This window comes from Achroia grisella, unplaced genomic scaffold (assembly GCF_030625045.1).
Source record: "Achroia grisella isolate CSIRO2021 unplaced genomic scaffold, CSIRO_AGI_Agris_v1 utg1360, whole genome shotgun sequence".
Taxonomy (NCBI): Eukaryota; Metazoa; Arthropoda; class Insecta; order Lepidoptera; family Pyralidae; genus Achroia; species Achroia grisella.
In genome coordinates, this window is record NW_026712626.1 from 521,787 (window position 1) to 527,786 (window position 6,000).

The 6,000-nt window shown below is 35.6% G+C and overlaps 1 protein-coding gene across 1 annotated transcript in view; it reads right to left on the minus strand.

The window, feature by feature from the left end:
- The window catches only part of LOC131855264 (bromodomain adjacent to zinc finger domain protein 2B-like), an 80,938-nt gene extending 77,002 nt beyond the window's left edge, over window positions 1-3,936 (minus strand). The window contains exon 1 of the mRNA XM_059206508.1: window positions 3,815-3,936. The gene's annotated coding sequence lies outside the window, so the exon portion shown is untranslated. The remainder of the gene's footprint in view (window positions 1-3,814) is intronic.
- Between the last annotated feature and the right edge of the window lie 2,064 nt (window positions 3,937-6,000).

The following is a 6,000-nucleotide window of genomic DNA, read 5'->3' on the forward strand; positions in this document are numbered from 1 at the left end:
TGACATTCTGCGCGGATCACATAATAGGCAGTTTGCCGAAGCATCTCGAGCCAATGTCTGTAAAAAAACATGATGACCCGTCTTGTCTGTGGAATGTTATGCGACAAATTTAAGACGATCGCATATCCGCTGGCCGGCGGATGGAGATCACACAGTTTCACGCGTTCGGGTAATAGCGATAGGTAGTGATTCTGCTTAAAAGTACGTAGGTAGGTCTAGTGAATAATATGAAGCCACTAGCCAGAGAGGCCGTTCACAAGGCGCGGTCGTGAACCAATGCAATTATTTCATGCTCGATGTGCTTACGTATCCGTCATCCGCCGTGTAGTCAATACCACAGAGCAAGTAATACGTTATAAAAGAGTTGACACTGGCCTGTGAGAACTCAATCAAAATGTTACCATCTATTTAACAACTTTAAATTGTTCTAAAACATAAGAGCTTGCATAGCTTCTTGCAAAAATTGATTTTATTGTAGCACTTGTAGTAAAAAAATTGGTATCACAGATTCATAATATACTTTGTTCTCAGTGATGCTTAGTCAATACATAAGTGCACCACGTTGGAATTTTAAAATGTTTATTTTTTTAGTAGCATCACAAGAAGCTCAAGACAATAGCCAATAGACAAAAAAGAATTGTTTAACAACATGCATTTAATCATTGTCTATTATTATTATTACACTATTGGTGTATTACCACCATAATCAGTATTATCAGAAAGTGATGTAATCATTTATCTAAACTCACGCAATCGGGTGTAATATTTAGTCTTTCGGTAAAGAGGATATAATATGAATGAAAGATAATAATTTTATTGACCTTGTTTGATAGACGTTATTGTAAGTTTAATCTGCTCACACACCACAAAGAATAAGAGTGTACTACACTACAAATTATGTATGTTTGCCGAACATAGTTAAGAATAAGTGGATGTTATTTTTTTACTTTTAATGGGTAATAATGGTATATTATACCATTTATAATAAAATACATGACGTTCATAAGCGACTAAAATGTCCTACATGAATAAATTATTTTTCATTTGAATTGATTTATTGTTATAATTATGTACTTGTGTCTGCATTTTCTTTTTCACGATACCCCAGTATCACCTTATCCAATATAATATAATATTAAAAAGGAATAATCAGGTCAATTTGTGAAAATATTGTATGTGATTAGGCATTTGGATGGCGCCAGTTCCAAATTTGGATGCACTGTCAGCTAGCATGAAATTGATACCTAGGTAGATTAAAATATGTTTTTTCCTGGAACACTTGCCCGTAAAGATAAAGTAACTGATAAGATTTCGTGTTATATTTAGTTTAAATTCCCATAGCTATCGTGGTAAACTGAAGAAATATTCTGCAAACTATCAGATAACCATTACCTATAGGAAGGAGATTGTTAGTGATGTTACTAACCCCATTGCTAACAATGTCATGACCACGCGGTTCCCCGTGGAAACCATCGTAAATTCCTGGTGAATTTGTCATGATAGGCTAACAGATCAGATCTCATGATCATTTTATTATCCACTGGTGCACCCGCCTGCGCTAACGATTTACGCAGCCGGGGTATCAGTGTAAGATGATAAGATAAACATGAGGTCAGGTCAGTTACCCCTTGGTGGCAATTGGTGAATTTATCATAATGGTTTCCAGGGGGAACCGCGTGAAGGTCAACCTGGTACTAACATGGTACATTGCTAGTAATGGGGTCAACAGTCTACATTTCTAAGAATACCTTTCCCATTCATTTCTATTCCGGAAGACGTAGTCAATCCCCTGTCAATTTCACTGTCGTATTGGACAAACATTGGGCAGACGGCCTTGGTGGTGTAGCGGTTTAGCACACCGCTTTAAGATGACGATAAATTTTGCGAGTTCGATTCCTCGTTCGGTACAAACATTTGTATTCATGAGTATGATTGTTTGTATTGGTCTGTGTGATTTCTATGTATCTATAGAATAATGTGTATTTATTTATCTATGTATTTATATTAGTTATTTAGTACACATAACACAAGCTCTGCTTAGCTTGGGACTAGATGGCGTTGTGGGAATTGTTCAAGGATATTATTATTATATAAGACCTGGTTGACACACCCAACAGGTTGGCTGTTGGTTTGTTTGTCATTCCAGTTACATAAAAAAATCATATCTTAAGGTTAGTTCTGTCATTTTTTTTAAATGTTTATATATATGTTATTCAGTATGTTTTCATTTCACCTGTAGTTATGCGCTTACATACATTCGGAAACTTATTCTTATTTATATAGATCTAGCGACCCGTCCTGACTTCGACCAGCGATTAATTTACACAAAAACCTTGAAGAATTATACACTTAAATCTTTTTCGAGAATTACTCAATTGATAGATGAAAACCGCATGAAAATCTGTTCAGTATTTTTTATATTATCGCGAACACACAAATAATAGTAGGGGCTTTGTTTTATATTTTGTATACATTTTAACATATGTATCCTACTAAAGATATAAACGCAAAAGTGGGTGAATATTTGTTACTCTTTCAAAAACTCGACCGATTCGAGCGAAATTTGTTACACACATAGATCATATTCCAGATTAACAAACAGGATACCTTAAAGCCGAGAGATATACCTAAATGCATATTAGATACCACAGTGTTTCGAAAAGTTAATACAGCTATATACATATTCCGACAGTCCGCCATAGAATAATATGGTTATTTTTAATCTATGTAAATATAATAAATCCATAAGATTAGGCACAAGTGGTTTTAAAATACGTACGTTTCGTAAGTTGACTCAGTCACTAAGCCAATTTACAATATGAGATTTTATATCGCTTATTAAAGTGGGCATGACCTTAAAAACCTAATAAATGGATTCAAAGTAGTTAAATACATCTAACAGGTATGAGGTAACTAATATTCCGTATTAGACGATTACGGCTTGTATAAAATAGTTATATAGCTTTTATATGCCGGTATTGAATATTGAGATGCGTCTTTTATATCCCGTGGATATCAAAATAAAACATACGGCTAGACTGATGGTAAGTTACAGAGCTTGCATAATCTCGCAGCACAATTTCGAATTAGTAAGCATGTTTATATATATACAATTTTATTTGTTTTATAATTATATTTATTGTTCTTAAGTGTCGACAAAAATATTACAAAAAAAATTTTATTAGGCATTGACGAGAAGCTTGGCTGATAGCTTCTATGAAAACTTAACTTAAATAACATTTATTACTGATTTTCTTATTGTATTTCTATGTGCACAATAAAGAGTTTATTTATTTAGAGTAGGAATAAATAAGTAATTATTTACGTACTACGTAATTATGTACGTCTAATAAAACTTTAAAAAAATAAAATGTAATCCATAGACTAAGAATAAGTAATTGATTAAGTAAGTACTATTTGCCGTGATTTACACCAATACAACATAAATTACAAACACGCACCCTGCGTTCTATATTTAAACATGGAACGATTTGAAAGCGGTCTATTGCATTCACTAAATAAAACAGCGACGGATTTATGGCTGAATTAACAATCGCAAAATAGGCACGTACCTTCGATTTGATGATCTCAAATCCTATCGTATTGAGGAGACATCGGCAACTTTCACAAGTTAAAGGTACACACTAGAGTAGTAGAGCGAGGTTTAACGGGGGTTAGCAGCTAGCCGCCACTAAAATTATTGATTTCGCAGTTACAAAACAACAAAAGATATAAAACGAGCCGACTGCACACCCCCGCGCGGACCGAATCGATCAGAATGATAATTGTCGCGCACAAAGACTTCACTACTCACCTAGGCGGCCGGAATGCACACAGCACACACACAAAACAACAACACACACAATTTATGTTAACAATATTTCGCAATCACAACGTTTTGCACACGTTAATCACAGTTTTTACACTTGTAACAAGAGTTTTTGTATTGTTTTTATTGCATTTAAAGGTTAATTAGTGCGAATTAAAAGCGATTTGTAGCAGAGACGCGAGCATTTCGACGGCCGCTAGCAAGATGGCTCCGCTCCGCGTCCGCGTATGCCGCGCGGCCGCTCCCCCGCGCGCCGCGTACGTGCAATGAAAGATAGGTGGCGGCCCCACACGGCCAACGGGCAACGGGGATCCGTCCGCCGATATATCTCACTGTCAGCTGCTTTGCATTATTTAATGCAGTAAAACATTCAAATCAATAGCTTAGTGATGTTACTTTAACTATTAATAAGCTGAGTTTGTATGATTCGCAATTATTACGGTGAAATATTCACATGTTATCATATTTTAATTTTTGTCTTAAAATTCATAGTGCATTTGTAACTATTTATTTATTTATATGTAACACTAAATTATTATGTAGTCTAGTAGTATTTTATGAAATTAAGATATTAAATTGAATAACTATATCAATAATATGTACCAAAAGCAAAAGATTAAAAATAAATCTGCATTATAAAAATATATTTAAGTTGATAATAATAAAATTACAAATGGAAGTAAAAGATTTTTCTATCAGAAAATGGATATATACTTATGTAAATACTATTGAACGACAACAAATTCATTTAAGAATGATTTATTAAAATTACGTAAGTACAGTAATAGACTTATTATTGACGTTTCACTTACCTACCTACTTACCAAAAATATACTAAGGTATTCAGTTCATTACTTAAAATTATAACCTTGACCTCTGTCATTACTTTGGGAATAATAAAATCCTATAAACAATAAATAAAGCATAAACGTTATAAATTAGCTTAATAACCTTATTTGCATAGAGAGAGTAGTGCATACTTCTTAGCTTATCATATTATTCATAACCTTATAATCAATCGTGAGTCACTGTAACCGGCGTATTTAATCCCGAGACATATCCCGCGATCAACTCCTCACGATCCGTCACCAGTTCTTTCCCTTCACACCGCTTTGCTCGTGCGGAGATCACCCCTCGCCCCGCACCGCTGTCCTCTGCCTACCGACCTCTTATATACGTACTGCTCTCTTTACAACAAAAAAACACCAATTTCCCAAATTCTCGAAGCGGACCGAGCCCGCTCGCAGACCTAAGATGGCCGACGGACGGCTCACGGCTTCCATTTTGATTGCAGATTACAGTCGCGCGTCCCTCCACCGTTCAAAGCCTAACCGATGCGGCGTCCTGCCGCTATAACTCGCTACATAAACGTATTGCACACGTTTTTAGGCTAATTTTTCCCGTTCAACACGACGGTGATGTCGTTTCCCGCGTAAAATGCTGTTTGGGGGGCATGTGTTGTTAAAATGGCGGGTGTTATGTCGAATTTCGATGTCGCCGGCTTTGATCCGTTCATTGTATCGATTCGTCGGCCGCCCGGGGTTGAAAGAAAGTCCACGCGGAGTCTAATGCCCGTGTTAAAATGTAGCCGAGTTCAAGCAATGGTTTTGTCTCTTTCAAGCCCCGCATCTCGTACCTACCTGTGCTGCATAAAGCGATGTTAGTTAAAAGTAGCTCTCTCGTCTCGCGATGGAAATTGAAATGATATAGCGTTTTAATCTATGCGTATATACTGCTAGATACAAGTATAAAATGCAAATAGCTCTATAATTACTGTACTATGATAAAAATAGGTAAGCACATAGACAAGCATGTAGACACAACTTAAGGCAACTACTACAGTATGAACACATCGGCGAACAACTATCTATCTCCTCCTATAACTGAACTAGGATGAATTTATGTCGTCCTAGTACAATACCTACATTACAGAGAACAAACTCAATTCTAATTTTACCAAAAAATGTAAATTTAAATAAATATAAATAAATAAATAATCATTGACAATCTTGTCCCATGGTAAGCAGAGCTTGTGTTATGGGTATAAGACAGCTGATATGAATACTTAGATTTTTTTGACAATACCCTGACCGATAATGATTTCTCCACTGCTGCTATGATTATATATTTCTTCCCATGATAACTGCACTTTTAGCTAATAGGTGGTTGGG